This window comes from Schistocerca americana, chromosome 9 (assembly GCF_021461395.2).
Source record: "Schistocerca americana isolate TAMUIC-IGC-003095 chromosome 9, iqSchAmer2.1, whole genome shotgun sequence".
In the NCBI taxonomy this organism is placed as follows: domain Eukaryota; kingdom Metazoa; phylum Arthropoda; class Insecta; order Orthoptera; family Acrididae; genus Schistocerca; species Schistocerca americana.
Window position 1 is genome coordinate 4,552,288 of NC_060127.1, and position 24,907 is coordinate 4,577,194.

Here is a 24,907-nt window from a genome sequence, read left to right on the forward strand (position 1 = left end):
TTTATATGCTCTGGTGTTTGGATGTGGGCTTCAGAGAGGTGGAGGTCAACACTGAGGAAGGTAGCTTTGGACATGGAAAAGGACCAGATGAATTCGAGCTGGGAAAAGAAGTCATTACAGGAACCCACTCACTGTCAGGGGACTAGCGCTCCCAGGATTGCCTGCGGGGTTCACTACTGCTTCCGTAGAACTTGTCATCCATCCTGATCATTGACCCCCAATTTCTACTCTCTTCCCAAAACATACAAAAACCACCGTTCCTGACCGTCTCATAGTAGCTGGTTCCAAAGGCTGCACTGAATGGTTTCCGGACCTGGATCACCTGCACCTCCTGAATTCAATGACTCCATATCGGTGTGACAGTCGTGAGGTCCCAATCGACACGAGTAGTGATACTGTGAAGCAGTAAACTGCAGCCTTGATACATGGATAATTGGGGTTGAAAGGAAAGGAAACAAAATGGGATTGAGAAGAAGATGGAAGGAAAGACATTTGGTCTGCTTCTGTCTGTGTATGTGCGGATGGATATGTGTGTGTGTGCAAGTGTATACCTGTCTTTTTTTCCCCCTAAGGTAAGTCTTTCCACTCCCAGGATTGGAATGACTCCTTACCCTCTCCCTTAAAACCCACATCCTTTCATCTTTCCCTCTCCTTCCCTCTTTACTGATGAAGCAACTGTTTGTTGCGAAAGCTTGAATTTTGTGTTTGTTTGCGTTTGTTTGTGTGTCTATCGACCTGCCAGTGCTTTTGTTTGGTAAGTCTCATCATCTTTGTTTTTAGATATATTTTTCCCACGTGGAATGTTTCCCTCTATTTTATATATATACGGATCAACACCTTCAACCCATTACATGCAGTCTCCCATCCTTCATCAAAGACACCAACCACTTTCTCGAACGCCTGGAATCCTTACCCAGTCTGTTACCCCTGGAAACCATCCTTGTAACCATCGATGCCACTTCCTCATACACAAATATTCCTCACGTCCAGGGCCTCGCTGCGATGGAGCATTTCCTTTCACGCCGATCACCTGCCACCCTACCTAAAACCTCTTTCCTCATTACCTTAGCCAGCTTCATCCTGACCCACAACTTCTTCACTTTTGAAGGCCAGACATACCAACAATTAAAGGGAACAGCCATGGGTACCAGGATGGCCCCCTCATACGCCAACCTATTCATGGGTCGCCTAGAGGAAGCCTTCTTGGTTACCCAGGCCTGCCAACCCAAAGTTTGGTACAGATTTATTGATGACATCTTCATGATCTGGACTCACAGTGAAGAAGAACTCCAGAATTTCCTCTCCAACCTCAACTCCTTTGGTTCCATCAGATTCACCTGGCCCTACTCCAAATCCCACGCCACTTTCCTTGACGTTGACCTCCATCTGTCCAATGGCCAGCTTCACACGTCCGTCCACATCAAACCCACCAACAAGCAACAGTACCTGCATTATGACAGCTGCCACCCATTTCACATCAAATTGTCCCTTCCCTACAGCCTAGGTCTTCGTGGCAAACGAATCTGCTCCAGTCCGGAATCCCTGAACCATTACACCAACAACCTGACAACAGCTTTCGCATCCCGTAACTACCCTCCCGACCTGGTACACAAGCAAATAACCGGAGCCACTTCCTCATCCCCTCAAACCCAGAACCTCCCACAGAAGAACCACAAAAGTGCCCCACTTGTGACAGGATACTTTCCGGGACTGGACCAGACTCTGAATGTGGCTCTCCAGCAGGGATACGACTTCCTCAAATCCTGCCCTGAAATGAGATCCATCCTTCATGAAATCCTCCCCACTCCACCAAGAGTGTCTTTCCGCCGTCCACCTAACCTTCGTAACCTGTTAGTTCATCCCTATGAAATCCCCAAACCACCTTCCCTACCCTCTGGCTCCTATACTTGTAACCACACCCGGTGTAAAACCTGTCCCATGCACCCTCCCACCACCACCTACTCCAGTCCTGCAACTCGGAAGGTGTACACGATCAAAGGCAGAGCCACGTGTGAAAGCACCCACGTGATTTACCAACTGACCTGCCTACACTGTGATGCATTCTACGTGGGAATGACCAGCAACAAACTGTCCATTCGCATGAATGGACATAGGCAGACAGTGTTTGTTGGTAATGAGGATCACCCTGTGGCTAAACATGCCTTGGTGCACGGCCAGCACATCTTGGCACAGTGTTACACCGTCCGGGTTATCTGGATACTTCCCACCAACACCAACCCATCCGAACTCCGGAGATGGGAACTTGCTCTTCAATATATCCTCTCTTCCCGTTACCCACCAGGCCTCAATCTCCGCTAATTTCAAGTTGCCGCCACTCATACCTCACCTGTCATTCAACAACATTTTTGCCTCTGCACTTCCGCCTCGACTGACATCTCTGCCCAAACTCTTTGTCTTTAAATATGTCTGCTTGTGTCTGTATATGTGTGGATGGATATGTGTGTGTGTGTGTGCGAGTGTATACCCATCCTTTTTTCCCCCTAAGGTAAGTCTTTCCGCTCCCGGGATTGCAAAAACCCACATCCTTTCGTCTTTCCCTCTTTCCTGATGAGGCAACAGTTTGTTGCGAAAGCTTGAATTTTGTGTGTATGTTTGTGTGTGTTTGTGTGTCTTTCGACCTGCCAGCGCTTTCATTTGGTAAGTCGCATCATGTTTGTTTTTATATATATATAAATTGTTTAATGTATGCTAAAGAGAACATAAAGAACTTTAATGTAAGATCCAAAGTGCATGTTCAAAATACTCGAAATAATAGTAACATAGACCTACCATACACAAGGCTGACATTAACACAAAAGAGCCATAAACACCTTAGCTTGAAATTTTATAACAAACTCCCAAAGGGGGGGGGGGGGGGGGGAGTGTTGGTGGATTTGGCATGCAAATAGTTGTGCGTATGTGTAGGCTTCTGGTATAGTCTCTGCCGTGGTGTGCCGTCTATTGTCCTGCATACTTCCACACCCAGGAATGGAAGTGCTCCACTCTTCTCTACCTCGATCATGAACTGTATCTTCCTCTGTATTTTATTAAAACATTCACGAAACCTGTGTAGATCTATTTCAGCAAGAAACCCAGTTGCGAACTTATCGTCCACATATCTTAACCAGAATTGTGGGTGTAAGGCAGCTGAACAAAGTGCTGTCACTTTGAAGGCCTCCGGGGATACATCTGCCGCTAACAGGGATCAGGAAAAGCCTGTTGCTAAGCCACCTGTCTGCCTGTAGTATTTTCCTTGCCATTTTAAGTATATTGAAGACAAACATAGCTCATCGAGGTCACATATATCTGGCGGTACTTGCTCTTGTAGGATCAGACAGTTTCATCTACTGGCAAGTTTGTGAATAATGACTTTATGTTCATGCTGATCGTGATGTCTGTAGGTAAAATTATTTATCTCTTTGCACATTCTATGAAGTGCCTCAGGTTCTTCACATGAGAGTCTGTTTTGCCGGCTAGAGGTCTTAGTTTACAGACTAGACATTTTGCCGAATTACATGTAGGTGAATTGATTCCATTCACTATTGGCCTTAAAGGATAATTTTCCTTTTGTATCTTTGGCTATCAGTAGATTCTAGGAGCAACTGAGAGTCTGGGAATGCATCCCTTGGCTGTGTCGGTGTCAGCTCTGGAGTTCCTGATTATTAGTTTTCTCTCATTATCTACCTTTTAATTTGAAGAAATGTGATCCAATATTTCACAACCATGACAACAACCTCACTACTGTTTGCCATATTTCTTTTTGGTTTAGAACAAACATGCCTGATGTTTATCACTGCAGTGCTGATTGATAGTTGTCTGATTATCCAGATTCAGTAATAAAGATATCTGTTAGCTGAATGATAAGTAGCAGTGTTAATTGTAAACAGGTCTCTTTTCTTAACTGATTTACATAAGTGCCATTATTTGACAAGTGTGAGTGTGGTCTTGTACATATTAAGATAAGGATAGCAGATAAAGAGGCCAGTTTGGTATGAATGATGAAGTGGCAGCTTTCCTATTAATTTCAGTGTATTACATGTAATATGTGTAACCACAAATACTACCTACTGGTACAGTGCTAATTTATTATTGATACTGTGTACCAATGTGAAAAATTCATTGGGGTTGCGACGAAGCAAGCTGGGATCTCTTTACTTCCTATCTTGTTATGCCCTCTACCTCCTTAAATTCATTTTTTTCGTTTTTGATTGATTACCAGTACCATTAACATACATGAGTATAATCTGCAAAACCCCTGGGTAACAGCTGCTAGCTCCAACCGAGTGTATGGCACAGTGCTCAGCTGCAGCTGCGGCAGCACGAGGACACTGGATGGGAGAGCTGCCTCAGTGAAGCAGTGGGAGCTGGTGCGGCACAGCGAAAGTGTCTGGCAGGCAGTCGTTGCATAGCCACTCTGGTGGCCAATCGAGTGTATGCCGTGCTGGTGTGCAGTTCCCAAACCTGGGACCCCTCAGAGATGCCCACAGATGAACGCAATTGCCCGGAGGTTGTCCCATCCCGGTGACACCAGCTCGAGCCACAGGATCCTCAGGGCTGTTAGTGGCTCTTAGACCGACAGCTAGTGGCTAAACATAAATGTAGAAGAAACTGACTTGGCCACACGGAACCAATAGCTGACACAGAGTACGTCTCGGTTTCAGCAGTAGTTGAAGGTGAGGTACTGCTAGTTTGGAACCGTGGGTATTTGTAGTGGCACTGCACTGCTTTGCTGTGACAGGACACATAAATGACTGAGCCAGTGCAGCACTGGGGCACACCGTGAGGAAATTCAGCTCAACACTACGGAAGACCATGGCATCTCACCATGCTGCTTCAACAATATTCCATTTACTTCAGTGGGATTTCATAGGTGGCTAGCTTGCGTGCCTCACCAGGCTTATTAAATTTGAATGTAAAGGTGTTGCCATAACAATTTTTTTTAAAAAAGTACTTTAGAACTGGTAAAAAAATCCTGATACACCATCTGCAGTTACAGAATGTTATTCTGTAAGAAATTCATTACAAATAGTTCACTGGGGCAATTTTTTTTAAAAAAGAGCAAAAAAAATATTTCGTTTCCTGTAACTCTCTGTTGCATGTAATATTTATGTTGATAATTTTTAGATTATGTGTGTCTGTGATTAGCTGAATAAAACCAGTGTGAATGACAATGTCAGCGGCATGATAAAATTGTTCTTTATTCAGTTGCACGTCGATGGACATAACCTGAAAATAATCATTGACGTACTTCTTTAAATGTAAATTACTACAAGCAAATTATCACACTACTGTTGATGTTACAGGCACTGGGAGATGATGTAGAGAAGGCGATAGATGCAGCACTGGAGATTGGGTACAGACACATAGATACAGCCCGGAGGTATAACAATGAAGCCCAAATTGGGAGGGCACTGAAGAAATGGCTCGATTCTGGAAAAATCAAGAGAGAAGATCTTTTTATTGTCACAAAGGTAAGACGTTCTGAAATAATCTAAGGACTACCTGCCAATAAGATATGACAGCTGAGTTCAAGCATATCAAAGAACATGACACTGCACAGAAACCTGAAAACACTAGCCTGTCAAGAGTAATAGCTTTAGTAAAGCTAATTTCACATAATTTGTTGACTATTGTGACCATGCTATATATTCAGATGATTTCGCCACAGTGTGAATAAACAACATGGACATTGTAGTTGGTTCATTGTGTGCTGAAATGAACTGCACAAATATGAACACAGCAAAAACAAACAGTTACCTAGATTTTATGAGCTGTGGTCCTAGGCTTACATCAGAAAAAGCAGTGAACTGAAAACAAGCATAAGTTAAGGAGACCTGAAGATGAGGACATCTGGCATTTCTGAACACAGCAGCAGAAACTGAAACTGCAAGAATGAAAAAAGTGAAACTATCAGTATTAACTGAGCTAAAATAACTTAATTGAACTGGAAACTTTTAAAACATTAAAAAAAACTGAAAGATTGGTGGAAAGAAAATGGAATATTAGAAAAAATTTTAAATGTAAGGCTCTATGAAAATTTATGTTGGATAAATCTTCTGATAGTGAACATGGTGAAGCTCTTTTACAAGATAACTCTCATTATGAAAATGTGGACTTGAAATTATGGCACTTTAAGGATGGCAAACAAATTCTTTCTTATTTGTGGAGTTTATAGAAAAGAGCAACAAAATATGACGAGAGCCGATAGGCTATAAATAAGACAAGTTCATAGAAAACAATTATTTTATTACCAAAAGTTTTGTACACTTATGGTTACTTTTCAGCATAATCACTGAAAAGATTGAGACATTTATCGTATCTGTGGACAAGCTTTGCAATATCCGCTTCAAAAAATGTTGCCGGCAATGATTTCAAATGAGCATTGATGTTGTTTTGAAGATCTTAGTTGGCTTGAAAGTGCTGCCCTCCTATCCATGTCTTCAGTTCAGGGAAAAGGTGAAAGTCACTGGGTGCCAGGTCAGGACTGTACGGTGCATGATTGAAAATGTCCCATTGAAATTGTTCAAGGAGCTGTTGGGTTGTGCCAGTAGTGTGTGAACGAGTGTTGTCCTTGATCAACACAATTCCTGAAGTCAGCATTCCTCTTCGTTTTTTTGCATCTCTCTCCACAAACATCATAAAGTTTCACAATAAGCAGCTGCCTTGAAAGTGGTTCCAGTTTGCATAAACTCTACAAGCAACACACCTTTTTGGTCCCAAAATGTGGTAGCCAAATCCTTTATGTTGTTGAATGTTTGTTTGAATTATTTTGGTTTGTTTGGTGAATTTGGATGCATCCATTGCTGTGATTTTCATTTTGTTTCTGGTGTCCCATATTGGATCCAAATTTCATCTCCAGTAACTATTGATTTCAAAAGTTCTCTCCTTCATCGTGAGAAAGGCCAACAAAATTCAAAGCTGATGCCATTCGATGACTTTAGTGGGCATCCGTCAACATTTTTGGAACCCAGCAAGCACAAAGTTTTTTGTAGCCTAAATGTTCAGTAACAATAGAGTGTACAGTGGATCTTGAAACTTCCGAAATTTCCATAGACAAAGCAGCTATTATGAACCTACAAGTTTCTCTAACCATTCTGTCAACTCATTCAACAAGCTCAGCTGTAATGACAGACTTGCGTCCTTGGACGTCTTCGTCATGCATGTCATTTCAGCCATCTTTAAGCTTTCAGCACCATTCACGCACAACACCGTCAGTCATGAAGTTATCATCATACACTCGGTTCATTTTCCGATGAATTTCTGCTGCGCTATTCCCTCCTGCTTGCAGAAACCGAATTACACTTTGTAATTCACACTTGGCGGGAGCAACAATGACGGCAACCATGTTTACGTGGCTGTAGTGCAACGCAAACTGATGCCTTGAGGTCAGCAATGGCGGAGTGTGTAGGTCAAGTGTTGTGCAGCAGCCTACAGTGCATGTCCACTTTCTGCCACTCGCGTAGCTTCTATACTAAGCAATCAGAGGTTGAAAAAAGAAAACAGCCCTCATATAAGCAGTGGAACTGTGTACAAGTAATTTTTCTGCTTTGTATCCATAGAATATTATAGATCTATTACGTCAATAAAATGTTGTTTGGCTGATTTAAAAATAAAAAGAGCTGTTGTTGTTTAGGTGTTGAAAGATGACCCACTCTTGGTTGAAATGTGTGTCATCTGCACAAAACACATTGTAACTGGAATGTAAACTTTGACCTTTCGCTTATTACTTGGAAATACAGAGGTATGTTTTCCAGAAGTGTGCAGGGAAATAGAAGAAATGTACACTTTTTAGTGCTGAGACTGCGGCTGAAGAACATTTGTACAAAAATACACTACACAGTGTCAGACAGAGCGCATGCTCACCATCACAAAATTCAGTTGCATCTGGAAATGCCAAATCTAAAAACATGACTAAAACAATAATTGGTACAAGAGAAAAACAAGGAATGCTATGTGGTGAAAAGAGAGGCTTTGTTTCATCCGAGGAGAGTTAGAAGTGAGACAACTCCAGAAGATGTCATTAGTTTCCTGCAAAAGACGTTTCCTAAGCATAACAACTTCACTACTGAGAAGCCTGAAACTAAGGGGCTTAATAATAGTTTCAAAGCAATGTTGACTCTTAGCTAAGAGATAAAGTAATGGATAGCATTATATGACCCAAAAATATTATGAAAAAGCATTTTTTATTCCAAAGAAGACCAACCTCCTTGTAAAATAGGCTCCCTTGTGACAGGCGGGTACCAAGAGCAATTAATAGGAGAACATTCCCAAGTGTCAGTGAATGGTGGCTGTGTAAAGGGGGTAAAATAGTGCAGTACATATTTTTTGTGTTTCTTTTCAGAACATGTATATCATTTGTTTATCTTGTGTAGTAACTATCAATCCCGCTCTCCTTAAAAAAGAAAAAGCCACAATCATGTCACACAGCTACATGTAGAGAAAATCTTTTGTAGAATAGGAGTTGCCAAGCAGGTATAATTTCAGTTTGTGTTTGAAGTTACTTTTATTACCCATTAAATTCTTTCAACACAGATTTTATGACAGAATACACCTCATTGCTCTTGGTATCACACTGATGATACAGTGAGGGCTAGTGTACAGTAAATCATTTCACCTTCTAGTATTATGTTTGTGAATGTTACACTTCTTTTCATACTGATTGCTTACTGACAACAGCAGTAAATGTACTGTGAGACTGTTGTCAGTGTACCAAACTATTTAAAGAGCTTCTGGAATGAATACCACATATTATCCTTGTTACACACGCCTCTCTGTGTTGTACATTAAGATGTTTGTGAGGGATTTGCTATTTTTTCTTAAACAACAAATGTGTAAGACTTTTCTATCACTTCCGCACTTCGTTTAATGACCTATCCTAGATGAGGGTTTTCTCACTGTGGATCCACAGAACAAAAAGTACATCTAATCTAAATGTTGCACGTTGCTCTCATAGCCACAGAAAAGGGCAGCCAGACACCTCCCTTAGTGTGGTGTCATGCAATGGACTGCTCAGTTGCTTTCATAAAGAGCAGGTTTCTTCATAAAACACATAAAGGAAAATATGTACTAAAGAACTGGTGACAAGTATTCCCAGCTGCTTGAACAATTTAGAATGGGAAATCCTGGGACTTACTTTTCAACTTATTCTGATCTCTCTAATCTGTGCAGTGAAGATTTTTGTGAGCATCTGATGGGAAAATAATTTCAAATGGTATACATACAAGCAAAATAAGTTGTCTTCATGAGCCTGCCTACTTTGTCAACCATTGAAACTAGCTTTGTTTTCCAGTATTACTTAAAAAAGAATTTTCCTGTGTTTCAGCTGCCATTGACAGGAAACCGTGCAGAATGTGTGGAGAAGCACCTCAAGCAGTCGCTGCATGACCTGCAGCTAGACTATGTCGACTTGTACCTTGTACATAACCCGGTCGGTTTCTACGACGTGGATCCAAAGGATAATGGGAAAAAAATGGTGCCAGATATGAACACAGACCATGTCAGCCTGTGGAAGGTTTGTATATAAGGTGACAAACTTTTTCGTAGGTAATCTGTAGAAAGATGATTTAAGGGAACATTTGATTTATTTTGATTACAATGATGTGATTTTAAAATACTCACTCATATTATTGCAAAACTATGGATGTTGAACAATCTATGGGTGGAAATTTAGCTCCTGAAATAGGCATCACACATTGCTTGAGAGTTGCTTAAAATATCTGTAGGTTAAAGGAGAATCGTAACTAAACAGTCCTGTACCGTGATGTTTCACTCTGCTTAGGATTCTTAGGAATCCTAAAGAATAACAGACATGGGGTCCTATTTTTGTGGCTACTGCAGCTGCTCACGATTCACACACTCCCTATTGTATAGTAATGTAACAGTGTTAGGTTTAGTCTTGCGGAGTCTGCAATACGCACTTTTAGTACACTTCTCAATACATTACGTGGAGTATTATGTTGCCATATAACTTCCATTGTGTCACAGAGATGCTGAAAGAACTGAACTGGCAGATAATTGAAGGTAGATGCAAACTATCCTGTGAAAGCCTAGTTAGAGTGTTTCTAGAACCAATTTTAAGTGAGGAATCTAGCCGTATGCTAATAACCCCTACATATCGCACCCATAGGGATAATGAAGACAACATTACTGTAGTAACAGCACACACAGAGGTGTTGTTGTTGCACTCCATATGTGAATGGAAGAGATGAAACGGTGAAGGCAGCACAGGATGAAATAGATAAAAAGATAAGGACAGGTAGGAATCCACGGACAACTGATGAAATAAGAAAATTTAAAAATGCAGCAAATGGTGCAGGTGGAAGGCAATAGAAATGTCTAATAAATGAGGCTGACAGGAAGTGCAAAATGTCTAAACAGGAATGGCCAGAGGACAAATGTAAGGATTTGGAAGCATATTTCACTAGGGGAAAGATAGAGACTGCCTACAGGAAAATTAAAGAGGCATTATGGAAAAAGAAAAGCAGTTGTATGAATATCAAGAGCTCAGATGGTCAAACAGTCTAAAGAAAGAAGGGAAAGTTTAAAGGTGGAAGGAGTGTGTGGAGAATCTATTCAAGGGACATGAACTTGAAAGCAATATATTCAAGAAAGGAAGTGGATGTAGATGAAGATGAGATCGGCAATTTGATACTGCGAGAAGAATTTAACAAAGCTCTGAAAGATAAAAGTCAAAATAAGCCCCAGGAATAGAGGATGTTCTGTCTGAATTACTAATAGCCTTAGGAGAGGAATCTATCTGGTGCACAAGTTGTATGAGACAGGCAAAATATCCTCAGACTTCAAGAAGAAAGCAGTTTCTGAGAGATGTGAAAACTACCAAACAATCAGTTTAATAAGTCACAATTGCAGAAAATACTAGCGCTAATTCTTTATAGACGAATGGAAAAACTGGCAGAAGCAGGCTTCGGGGAAGATCAGCTTGAATTTTGTAGAAATGTAGGAACACACAAAGCAATACTGATCCTACAGCTTACCTTGGAAGACAGGTTAAGCAAAGGCAAACCTACATTTATAGCATTTGTGGACTTAGAGATAAAGCTTTTGACAATGTTGAGTGGAATAATCTCTTAGAAATTCTGAAGGTAGCAGGGGTCAAATAGAGGGAGCAAAAGGCTATTTACAATTTGTACAAAAACCAGATGGCAGTTACAGGAGTTGAGGGGCATGAAAGGGAAGCAGTGGTTGTGCAGGGAATGAGACAGGGTTCTCGCCTATCTCTGATGTTATTCAATATGTTCATTGAGCAAGCAGTACAGGAAACCAAAAAAAAAATTGGATTAGGAAGTAAAGTCCAGGGAGAAGAAATAAAAAATTTGCAGTTTGCTGATGACATTGTAATTCTGTCTGAGATAGCAAAGGACTTGGAAGAGTAGTCGAGTCTTGAAAGGAGGATAAGATGAACATCAACAGAAGCATGAAGAAGATAATGGAATATCACTGAATTAAATGCTAAGGGAATTACATTAGGAAATAAGACTCGTAAAGGAATAGATGAGTTATGCTGTTTTGCAGCAAAATAACTGATGCTGGCCAAAGTAGAGAGGATATAAAATGTAAACTGGCAATGGCAAGAAAACCATTTCTGAAGGAGAGAAATTTGTTACCATCGAAAAGAGATTTAAGTGTTATGAAGTCTTTCCTGAAGATGTTTGTCTGGAGCGTAGCCATGTATGGAAGTGAAACTTGGATGATACACACTTTAGATAATAAATGTCGTGTCACAGAAGGGTGATGAAGATTAGATGGGTCAGTCATGTAACAAATGAGGAGGTACTGAATAGAATTTCAGAAACAAGGACTTTGTGGTAAAGCTTCATCAAAAGAAAGGATCAGTTGATAGGATACATTCTGAGACATCAAGGAATCACCAATTTGGTATTGGAGGAATGTGTGGGTGGTAAAAATCATAGAGGGACACCAAGAGGTGAAGACTGTAAGCAGATTCAGAAAGATATAGGTTGCAGTGGTTATTCGGAAATGAAGAGGCTTGCACAAGGTCGAGTAGGATGGGGAGCTACATCAAACCAGTCTTTGGACTGAAGACCACAGCAACAACAACAACAACTAGGGAGATCAAAATTTAATTATAACGGGGAAATGGAAGAGTCAAGGGACATCAAAAGGAAGCAGTGACTAAGAAGGGAGTGAGACAGGACTGTTATCCACCCCAATGGTATTCTGTCTGTGCACTAAGCAAGCACCAAAGGAAAGCAAAGAAAACTTTGGAGTAGGAGTTAAAGTCCAGAAAGAAGAAATAAAAACTTTTGAGGTTTGCTGATGTTATTGTATTTCCGTCATAGAGAGCAAAGGATTTGGAAGAGCAATTGAACAGAATGTACATTGTCTTGAAAGTAGGATATAAGACGACCATCAAAAAAGCAAAACAAGGATAATGGAACATAGCTGAATTAAATCAGGTGATGTTGAGGCAGTTATGTTAGTAGTAGGTGAGTTTTGCTATTTGGGCAATAAAATAACTGATGATGGCTGAAGTAGGGAGGATATAAAATATGGGCTGGCAATGCAAGAAATGTGTTTCTGAAGAGGAACTTGTTAACATCCAATATAGACTTAAGTAATAGGAAGTCTTTACTGAATCTATTTGTCTGGAGTGGTAGCCATGTTTGGAACTGAAACATGGACTATAAGCAGTTTAGACAAGAAGAGATGAAATGTGCTGCTATAGAAGAATGCCAAAGATTGGATGGGTAGATCATGTAACTAATGAAGAGGTACTGAAGAGAATTGGGGACAAAATAAATTTGTGTCACAACTTGACCAAAAGAAGGGATTGATTGATAAGACACATTCAGAGACATCAAGAGATCACCAATTTAGTACTGGAGGTAAGTGTTAGGGTAAAATTGTAGAGGACAGCCAAGAGATGAATGCAGTAAGCAGATTCAGAAGGATGTATGTTGCAGTTGTCATTCTTAGATAATGAGGCTTGCACAGGACAGAGTAGCATGGAGAGCTGCCTCAAACAAGTCTTCAGGCTGAAGACCACAACAACAACAACAATTGTATGTTGTTTGATCTGTCTATCGCCCTCCCTCCCCTCCCTCCTCACATATTTACCACATATAATGCACTTATCTTCCCACTCTTACTAACTCTTGCTTGGTGTTTTGTCAGTAATCTTCATTTTGCATTTTACCCTATCTTCCACCTTAAGCTCTCATGTTTTCAGATTTCATCCAGGTGCAATCCACAACCATCTTTCTTTCCTTCTTGTCCTGTCTGACACATTATGGGTGACTTTTCTGTAACTTTCTCCATTTCCTAAACCTAACCAGTCTTCTCCCCTAATCCCTCACCTCTCTTCCTCCCCTTCAATCCTTCTGCCAGAAGAAGGAGCCACTGACTCCTGCTGCTGCCATTGGTGAGTAGATTTTTTTATCTGTCCAATTATATTATGTTTCCAAAACTTGATAATTTTGGTTGGCTTAATATGATTAGCTAGATTAATCAGTTTTTCATGTTTAACATTTGAATATTTTTTCAATAGGTTCTAATCCAGTTACAATTCTCTTGGATACGAAAGATGTTGATTTTTCTCCATAAGTTATAATTCTTAATGCTTGGTTCTGGACTATCTCTAACCTGCTGATCTTTCTGGTGGTAGCCATAACAAATGCTTCACTACTGTGTGTTAAAATTGGTCATATGGGGGTTGTGTAAGTGTTGTTGAGCAGTGTTCTTGAACATCCCCATTTACTACTGGCTAATGTCTGCAGTACACTGACTCAGCTTTTTTGCTTTCTCAGCAGTTTTATTTATGTGGGGCTGCGAGTTTAATTTTTGATCCCTACACATGCCAAGTATTTAGGGTGTTCGTTCTGCTGTATATACTGCCCTTCAATTTTTAGAGTTAATTTTGGGTGAGAGTGACACAAAGAAAATATTTCCTAGTGTGTTTTCCAAGTACATATTTATTTCCATAAGGTTTTCATGTGACCAATCCTTTGGTGCAATTTGTTACTTGGTTCATTTTATGATATTTCATTGCAGTTTTATCTGCTGACACCACCTGAAATAGTTAAGGTGACCACTAGCAACAAGCAGGAAAGCAATGTTTGTGTCCCAATCCGGCACAAATTTTTGATGTCATCATTCCGTTCTACAGTTGGATGTTGCCCATATTTGCAGCTGTGAATATATTTTCAGGTCCATTTTATTTGATAATTGTCTCCTTTTGTCATCTGATAATGAAATACAAATAAAAAGGTCTTCCGCATATATGTAATTTTTACTTCTTCTGTTGTAGATATGTATCAGGAGAGGTCATTGATGAAAGTATTGCATAATTTTCACTGGTCACTGCACTTGAGAAACTCCCTTCTTGGATTTGTTATACATATTTAGTTAATGCATTGCTTATCTTAGTTTGGTATAACATTCCTTGTGTGAAGTCACATGTCCAGTGCAATATTTTCCCACAAATGTTTACATTGTGGTGCTGATAAACTCGTCACCAGAAGTATCGGTACATAAACAAACCATCTTTGCATTGTATTTCATCTCTGACTTCTTTGATTCCTGCCATGTTAAAGTTCAGTTCCGTATGTGTTGTTCTGCCATGATGTGCAATAAAATATAGTTCTCAACATCCACCACAGTGGTGACACCGAGCTTCTTAGTTATTCGTTTTCGGTTTCCGACAGTGCCCGCGATGACCGCGCCAGATATTTTCATGTGTTTTACCACAACAGTGTTCAAACAATGACTTTGGCTCCACGCCTAATACCCGATTTTGTGACAAATATGCACCGTGTTGCTGGTGATGTACACCCGCCAGGATTGCAACACGGCGTTTCTCCTTCGACGGCTCCCCTGGTGTTGCTCGATATTTTCGAGCCTGTAACAACAAGTGAGGTTAGAAACACGCATGACTCTGGTTACCAAACGCCATTGTTACCGCCATCTCATGTGGTCTTGAGACTGGTTTGATGCAGCTCTCCATTGTACTCTATCCTGTGCAAGCTGCTTCATCTCCCAGTACATACTGCAGCCTACATCCTTCTGAATCTGCTTAGTGTATTCATCTCTAGGTCTCCGTCTATGATTTTTACCCTCCACACTGCCCTCCAATACTAAACTGGTGATCCCTTGATGCCTCAGAACATGTCTTACCAACCGATCCCTCCTTCTAGTCAAGTTGTGCCACAAAGTCCTCTTCTCCCCAATTCTATTCAATACCTCCTCATTAGTTATGTGATCTACCCATCTAATCTTCAGCATTCTTCTATAGCACCACATTTTGAAAGCTTCTATTCTCTTCTTGTCCAAACTACTTACCGTCCATGTTTCACTTCTGTACATGGCTACACACCATACAAATACTTTCAGAAACGACTTCTTGACACTTAAATCTATACTCGATGTTAACAAATTTCTCTTCTTTAGAAATGCTTTCCCTTGCCATTGCCAGTCTACACTTGACACTTAAATCTATACTCGATGTTAATGAATTTTTCTTCTTCAGAGATGCTTTCCTTGCCATTGCCAGTCTACATTTTATATCCTCTCTACTTCGACCATCATCAGTCACTTTGCTCCTCAAATAGCAGAACTCCTTTACTACTTTAAGTATCTCATTTCCTAATCAAATTCCCTCAGCATCACCTGATTTAATTCGACTACATTCCATTATCCTCGTTTTGCTTTTGTTGATGTTCATCTTATACCCTCCTTTCATGACACTGTCCAATGTCCATTCCGTTCAACTGCTCTTCCGAGTCCTTTTCTGTCTCTGACAGAATTACAATGTCATCGGCAAACCTCAAAGGTTTTATTTCTTCTCCATGGATTTTAACACTCTAAGCGCCAAGCCCGTAAAATTTACGGGCCTGGGATCGCGCGAAAATCACCAAGCCCGTAAAATTTACGGGCCGCTACATTTAATTTCATTCAAAACACTGCAACGTTATTTCTACGGGTTTGGCCAGCGCTATACGTTTTTCAGATGTTTATTAACAAAATGCGTCCATAGATGTCACGGCAGCGCTGTAATTCATGTTAAAACTTATCTTTGCGTTCTCAGTCTGTATATCATTCAGTTCATCAGTTGTTTGTCATCATGTTTCGGCGCGGTTTATCAGACGCAGAAATTGCGGATTTGATCAATCATAGCGACACTCTGGATAATGTAGAGAGTGATTCAGACGATTCTGAATGCAATGGTGTGTTTGAAGGTACGTATTTCCGAATTTTCCACGTAATTGTGCAGTACGCACATATCTGTTGAACATGTGTAAACGATGTATGTAGTTACACATAATGTGATATTCTTTTTAGAAGACGAGATTGATGACAGTTTGTCTTCAGATGAAGACGAGAATGATGTTGAAGGTGTTGCTTCAAATCCAGCAGCTGTGCCGTATCCGAAAGACAGTGAGTGGACTGCAGTTGACACCTACCGACCTCTGCCTGTCAACACGACACCCAGGCAGATACTAGTGGATATTGATGAGTCGAGTTCTGTACTGGATTGCAGTAAAGTGTTCCTTACTGACAGTGACGTAAATGAACTCAAGAGACAGACAAATTTGTATGCATCACAGACAATACAGAAGAAAAGAAGAGGAAATAATCTGAAGCCCCATTCAGTTTTGAGTTCGTGGAAGCCAGTGACTATAAGTGAGATGAGGCGTTTCTTGGGTATTATTTTCCACATGTGTGTTTCGAAAAAGCCAAAAATTGCGGACCATTGGAGCACTAATCCTGTTCTTAGTTGTAACTTTTGTCCCCATGTCATGAGCCGTTTGCGTTTCACTCAGATACTGTCATGCTTGCATCTTGTTGACAATTCAAATCAGAAAAAACCAGGCGAAGATGGATTTCATCCACTTTACAAAGTTTTGCCATATTATAATAATTTGAAGGAGCGATGTATCCAGGCATATCGTCCCTCAGAAAAAGTGACAATTGATGAAGGAATTTGCCCATTTCGAGGTCGTGTGAGTTTCCGTGTTTACATGCAAAATAAGCCTCATAAGTATGGACTGAAAGTATATGCTGTTGCTGAAGCCAGTAGTGGCTATGTTGTAAATTTTGAAGTTTATGCTGGTAAGCATATTGTTGACAATTCTTCGTCTGCGGTTATTTTGCGATTGTTGTCTGACAGCAGCTTGCTGAACAAAGGCCACACTGTGTATTTAGATCGATTTTATTCCAGTCCAGAGCTATTTCAGCAACTGGCAGAGAAAGGCACTGGAGCTGTTGGTACTGTGAACAAATCCAGGAAAGGATTGCCTAAAGATTTAGTATCTGCTAAGCTGAAAAAGGGCGAAATGTCTTTTCGGCGTAAAGATAATGTATTGGCAATGAAGTGGAAAGATAAGAGAGATGTGTATACATTGTCTACAAGGCATCAAGCAACATTTGGTACGCATACTAAGAGAAATGGGTCTGTAGTATTGAAACCACTTCAGGTACTTGATTACAACCTCAATAAAATTGGAGTGGATATTGGAGACCAACGCCTGCAGTACAATCCGTTCCAGCACAGAACTGTGAAATGGTGGCGAAAATTATATTTCCATTTGCTGCTTATGGGAGTATCAAATGCATTTTGGCTGTACAATGCAGTGCACAGGAAGAAAATTACAATAACAGACTTTATAACAGTGCTTGCAGTTCAGCTTGTTGAAGACGACACACTTGAATTCATTCCAAGAAATGAAGGAACTGTAGGTCGGCTAACAAAGAGACATTTTTTGCAGCACATACCTGCAACTACTAAGAAGTATGCTGCTCGTGTGTGTCACGTGTGCAGTTCCAGGAGCAAGAAACAGAGTGGCAAGGCTTCTCGCAAAGAGACACGATACGAATGTGAACAGTGTGGCGTTGCACTCTGCCTGGAACCTTGCTTTAAAATTTTCCACACTAAAAAACAATATGATTCTGTGTGAAATTTATATGTAATACTGTATACTATCAGAAACATGTAATGTAGTGCCACAATTTTGGTTAAAAATAAATCACAATTGTATTCCCTTATTCGTATGACTTTTTCTAAATTCTTAAAACATCTAAGTGATTTCTATAACTGTACCTTAAAGCTGTGCATTGTAAAGTAGTTTCTTTCACTCAGAATTAAAGTAGAAATGTGCAGCTTCAAGATGGTACCAAATTTGCCACAATCCAAACAGTAGATTTGATGCAGTAATTTTTTTAATATTGGTAAAATTGCCCGGTTTCTAGGGACGGGTGCATAAAATAGGCCTGGTACAGAGAGTGTTAATACCTACTCTGAATGTTTCTTTTGTTTCCTTTACTGCTTGCTCAATATATGGTTTGAATAACATTTGGGAGAGGCTACAACCCTATCTTACTCCCTTCCCAACCACTGCTTCCCTTTCATGTCCCGCAACTCTTATAACTGCCATCTGGTTTCTGTACAATTTGTAAATAGCCTTTCACTCCCTGTATTTTACCCCTGCCACCTTTGGAATTTGAAAGAGAGTATTCCAGTCAACATTGTCAAAAGCTTTCTCTAAGTCTACAAATGCTATAAACGTAGGTTTGCCTTTTCTTAATCTAGCTTCTAAGGTAAGTTGTAGGGTCAGTATTGCCTCATGTGTTCCAATACTTCTACGGAATCCAAACTAATCTTCCCCGAGGTCGGCTTCTACCAGTTTTTTCCATTTGTCTGTAAAGAATTCGGGTTAGTATTTTGCAGCCGTGACTTATTAAACTGATAGTTCAACAATTTTCACATCTGTTAAAACCTGCTTTCTTTGGGATTGGAATTATTATATTCTTCTTGAAGTATGAGGGTATTTCGCCTGTCTCATACATTTTGCTCACCAGATGGTAGAGTTTTGTCAGGACAGGCTCTCCCAAGGCGGTCAGTAGTTCTAATGGAATGTTGTCTACTCCCGAGGCCTTGTTCCAGCTCAGGTCTTTCAGCGTTCTGTCAAACTCTTCACGCAGTATCCTATCTCCAATTTCAACTTCATCTACATGCTCTTCCATTTCCATAATATTGCCCTGAAGTACATTGCCCTTGTATAGACACCCTATATACTCCTTTCACCTATCTGCTTTCCCATCTTTGCTTAGAACTGGGTTTCCGTCTGAGCTGTTGATATTCATGCAAGTGGTTCTCTTTTATCCAAAGGTTTCTTTAATTTTCCTGTAGGCAGTATCTATCTTACTCCTAGTGAGATAACCCTCTACATCCTTACATTTGTCCTCTAGCCAACCTGCTTAGCTATTGTTCACTTCCTGTTGATATCATTTTTGAGACGTTTGTACTCCTTTTTGCCTGCTTCATTTACTGCGTTTTTATATTTTCTCCTTTCATCAATTAAGTTCAGTATTTCTTCTGTTACCCAAGGATTTCTACTAGCCCTCGTCTTTTTACCTACTTGATCCTCTGCTGCCTTCACTACTTCATCCCTCAAAGCTACCCATTCTTCTTCTACTGTATTTATTTCCCCCATTCCTGTCAATTGCTCCCTTATGCTCTCCCTGAATCTCTGTACAACCTCTGGTTCTTTTAGTTTATCCAGGTCCCATCTCCTTAAATTCCCACATTTTTGCAGTTTCTTCAGTTTTAATCTACAGGTCATAACCAATAGATTGTGGTCAGAGTCCACATCTGCCCCTGGAAATGTCTTCCAATTTAAAACCTGTTTCCTAAATATCTGTCTCACCATTATATAATCTATCTGAAATCTCTCAGTATCTCCAGGGTTCTTCCATGTATACAACCTTCTTTCATGATTCTTAAACCAAGTGTTAGTTATGATTATGTTGTGCTCTGTGCAAAATTCTACCAGGCGGCTTCCTCTTTCATTTCTGTCCCCCAATCCATATTCACCTACTATGTTTCCTTCTCTCCCTTTTCCTACACTCGAATTCCAGTCACCCATGACTATTAAATTTTCGTCTCCCTTCACAATCTGAATAATTTCTTTTATTTCATCATACATTTCTTCAATTTCTTCGTCATCTGCAGAGCTAGTTGGCATATAAACTTGTACTACTGTAGTAGGTGTGGGCTTCATATCTATCTTGGCCACAATAATGCGTTCACTATGCTGTTTGTAGTAGCTTACCCGCACTCCTATTTTTGTATTCATTATTAAACCTACTCCTCCATTACCCCTATTTGATTTTGTATTTATAACCCTGAATTCACCTGACTAAAAGTCTTGTTCCTCCTGCCATCGAACTTCGCTAATCCCCACTATATCTAACTTCAACCTATCCATTTCCCTTTTTAAATTTTCTAACCTACCTGCCAGATTAAGGGATCTGACATTCCACGCTCTGATCTGTAGAACGCCAGTTTTCTTTCTCCTGATAACAACGTCCTCTTCAGTAGTCCCCACCCGGAGATGCAAATGAGGGACTATTTTACCTCTGGAATATTTTACCCAAGACTACGCCATCATCATTTAACCATACAGTAAAGCTGCATGCCCTCGGGAAAAATTACGGCCATAGTTTCCCCTTGCTTTCAGCCATTTTCAGTACCAGTACAGCAAGGCCGTTTTGGTTATTGTTACAAGGCCAGATCAGTCAATCATCGAGACTGTTGCCCCTGCAACTACTGAAAAGGCTACTGCTCCTTTTCAGGAACCACACGTTTGTCTGGCGTCTCAACAGATACCCCTCCGTTGTGGTTGCACCTACGGTACGGCTATCTGTATCGCTGAAAAACGCAAGCCTCCCCACCAATGGCATGGTCTATGGTTCATGGGGGGGGGGGGGGGGGGGGGTGAGAGAGGGGGGGGGGGTAAGGTGTCAGCATTGTACATTGAATAGCTTTGGGAGAAAAGGTTTCCAGGAAAAAAAGAGAAAAGAAGGAAGAAACATAGTGTCAAGATGTTATGAGATATGACAGACGTTTTATTGTCAATATTATTACATATTTCCATTAATATTTTGCCAAACCCCTACACTGTGTTAGCCAAGTAAATGTTCACTGTATGGAATGTATTCCTTAAAAGGTATTTTTACTGCCTGTTAATAAGATTCACTAATCTCTTGAATCTCCTATGGCAATTTATTGTACAGTTTTATTCCTTGGTAGAAAATGTTGTTTCAAATTTTATTTTATTCTCTCTTGGCAAATATTAGTTCATGTGGATATTTTTCCATGGTCGTGGGCAGAGTTGTTTGTACAGTATTTATAAGGATTTGTGTAGATGTGTACAAATGATTAATAAATGTCTGCACGTGTGGTTCCTGAAAAGGGGCAGCAGCCTTTTCAGTAGTTGCAGACAGATCTTTATGATGAGCTCGACTAATAATTTTGGTTAATATTCTTTTTGTTCTTTTATGTACCAGTGGTTTGAAAACTGTGTTCATATTTTGAGCATTTGTTCCCCAGTAAAGAAATCCATAGCTAAGAGCTGAGTGTATTAGCACGTAAATAAAAGAAACTGATGACAGGACTCTAAGGGCATAACATGTGGCTGACATTCTATTTGCATGTAAGTCTGTGTGTCCACACCATTTCAGCTGAAAATCAATATTCACTCCTATAAATTTGCATTTGTTACACTGTCTACAGAGGTGCCATCTACATGTAATTTACTGTGTCTTATTCACTCTCAAAACTGAAACTCCCCATTTAGTTTCTTTACATTCAGTGTCACTTTATTGTTCTCAGGCGATGGAGTCACAGGTGGATGCAGGCCGCACTCGGTCTATTGGGTTGTCCAACTTCAACTCAAGGCAGGTGAAGCGCATCTGGCAGTCGGCACGCATCAAACCTGCCAACCTGCAGGTAGAGCAGGCAGAGCCAACTGCGCGCCTTCTGCCGGGCCCTTGACGTCACCGTTTGTGCCTACATCCCGCTGGGGTCGCCAGGCGAGCGGCCTCCTGGTCACACGGCGAACACTGTGGATGCTAGCAAGTATGTAACACTTTATTGTCTTACATTTTGTACAACAGTATCACACGAGCACTTCATAGTGCCGTAACAGTTTATGAGAAGCCAGTGGTCATTTGTGGGTACATAAGAAGAACAGACAAAGAACAATCTGGAGAACATTTTCCCACACAAGCGACAAATTATTTTAGTGCTCTCCTCTACTCCGTCATGTCTCTCAGGCATCAGGTTCCTGTCCTTGGGCTCTCAGTAAGATTTTAAGCTAAGTCTAGTGATTGTGTAAATGGGTTATTTTCTCTTTTAAAATAACTTTTACATAGACAATCTTCTCTAACGCAAATAAGTTTCTTAATCTTGTTCCAGTACTGAATATTAAAAGAAGAAACAATTTCCATTTAAGCTAATTCCAGAGATTCTTAAAAGCTTGTAGTGAAAGCAGAAAGGAATACACCTATTGTATCTTTGTAGCCTAAATACAACTGTGCTGTGTATTAAACTGAGTAGAAATAATAAAAATATAAAATTGTTGTTATGTATCTTTAGTTTAATAATGAAACTTTTTAAATTCTATAATTTACATATTATTTCACTTTCCATTGGAAGAACTGGAACAGACATACAGAAATTATCAATTTATTTTATCTTGACGTGTTAAGCATTAGACACTTTTTTACTGCAGAAGTTCTATGTTACATGTCGAGAAGACTCACTAGTGAATTGGTATATTTCAGGAAATTTGCCATGGAAGTAGCCAAAATTGGTAAATGTGATCAAAATTTTTATGTATCAAACTGAAAAGAAAAACACAAATTTGTGTGTGATACAGAAAAGAGAAACTTTGTGAATGAAGTAATTTGTGGACAGCACATGGAAAACCTCCTTTAGACTGTATGGATGTACAGTAAATTGTGCCATGTAATGTGCTGAAGTAGTACTGTATTTCTTGTTAAGGTAGGCCACAGGTGAAATATGAGCTAAGTTACATGTGGTCAAAAGGTTTATGTTTCATATACATTTGTATTAACCAGGACAATATTTGGGACTGAAGTCAGTGATGTCTTATAACCAAACACTTGCAGTCACCTGACAAACGTCTCATTTGCAGACTCATGTTTACTTCAGCACTTTTGCTTCCGTTATCTTATATGCCCAGCTTTCACCAATTTCAGATTTTGCTACTAATTATGCCACATCCTGTACATAAACTCCACCTTGGGTACCTCTGATGCTCCTCTCTGCTTTGTGCTGATTTGTGAGGAATGCTTCTGTACACAATTTATAAATATTTTGTGCAAATTAGCTGAACTGTGACAGTGTTCATTGATAAAATGGAGCCTACAGAGAACTTTCCTGGTGTGTGTTGCTTCCATGGTTTCAATTGTACTTTTTGCTACCCATGCAAGTCAAGGGCAGGACACTAGTCCCCACTAACTATTTTATGTGTCAATCATGTATCATATCACATATTAGCATCCTCGTGAATACTTCAACAATGTGTTGTCCCCCAGATGTTCATCATTTACCTTGTAGCTGAATAATACTGGTTCTTCCTCTTTGTTATGGGCACTTTATGTCATTCATCTGCATTTACAGAGAACTGCCATTCATTAAACAAAATGGAAAATTTGCCCAAGTCTATAGGCATTTCCTGTATAGTGTCCAACTCTCCTCAGTCTAGAAAAGTGTCCATTAATCAGGATAACTTTACAATAACATGTCAGAAAACAATGAAATGCTTAGCTTCTAGTAAAGTGCAGATTAAGAACTGCCTGAAGGATTTATTTATGGCCGACTCCTACTCCATTGATGAATTTCTTAACAGAACCAGCCGATTTCTTGTTCTTTTTCTTCTTCTTTTGTATAGACCATTTAACAACCATGACATTCGTATTGTGTTTGGAGTGGGTTCTCGTGTTCGACCAGTAGTTGTGCATACTTTGGCTGAACTGTTGGGATGCAGCTGTGGAGAAGTCTGTACTGGACTAGACATCTCTTCATAGCCACATCTGCAACTTTTTCTTAGTGTTTGTAGAGCACCTAATTAGGGAAAACATTGTAAATATGTACTGTGAGACTGAATGCTGCCTGCTGGCATTTTGGACACATGACATGGTAAATAAAGTATACTAGTGCCCAGAAGTCAAGCATAATCATGAAAACATGAAAATGAAATGAGAGAAGGTGAGCAATCACCCAACGTCAATGTAAATACTCACCTGTGAACCCTGATTGTTTGTTCTGCATAGGAGAGCAATACTCTGTGCTGCGAATAGTGGCATAATCGAAAGACAAACATGAACAATGCACGAGAACATTCATACCGCAGTCTTCTTTGTCCATCCATAGTGACCATAGCATAGTCTCTTAGTGAAGCTGAGAACGTAACACCACAGAGATGCCACTGGGACCCTGTCTTGTAAGGTGGAATACTTGGCCATCTGGTAGGTGCCAGACACTTACTGAAACCTCGGTATCTTTGGACGTGCCGCAATGTGTCACTTTGAGGCTTTGGCAATGCTTTTGAGACACAGGAGATGTTCATTGCAGGCCAAGTTATCAAGAAAGGTATTAAAAAAGAATAATTGATTTTTCTGTCATAAAATACTTTTATTTGTTGCTTGAGAATACAACAGTTTACAAATAATACTATAAATCAAATAGCCCAAATAAACTTAAAAAATGCCTAATACATAAACTGTATATAAATGTAACCTACAAATATTTAAATTTATTCTTAAATGAAGGAAAATTACTTTATGAAGGCATAGAGCCTTTACTAATAAAAATTAAGGAATACAGTAATTTGCCTGATAAGACAGACTTTAGAAAATTTCTTTATGAAGGCATAAAGCTTTCTCTATTGAAAAACAACTAGCCTACTTTTAAAAAAAACTGGCTAAAATTTTTTTAAAGGACTGCATGATGTCCTTTTGTTTTCTGCACTGCACTCGGCATCTTGATGCTTCATCATGGAGATGCTGAAGGAACAGTAACCCTATTACCGATGCTCTTGTTGTTCAAAATACTGAAGAGCCG

The 24,907-nt window shown here is 40.0% G+C and overlaps 1 pseudogene; it reads left to right on the plus strand.

Moving 5' to 3' along the window:
- LOC124551190 overlaps window positions 1–24,907 on the plus strand; it is a 51,299-nt pseudogene that overhangs the window by 4,389 nt on the left and 22,003 nt on the right.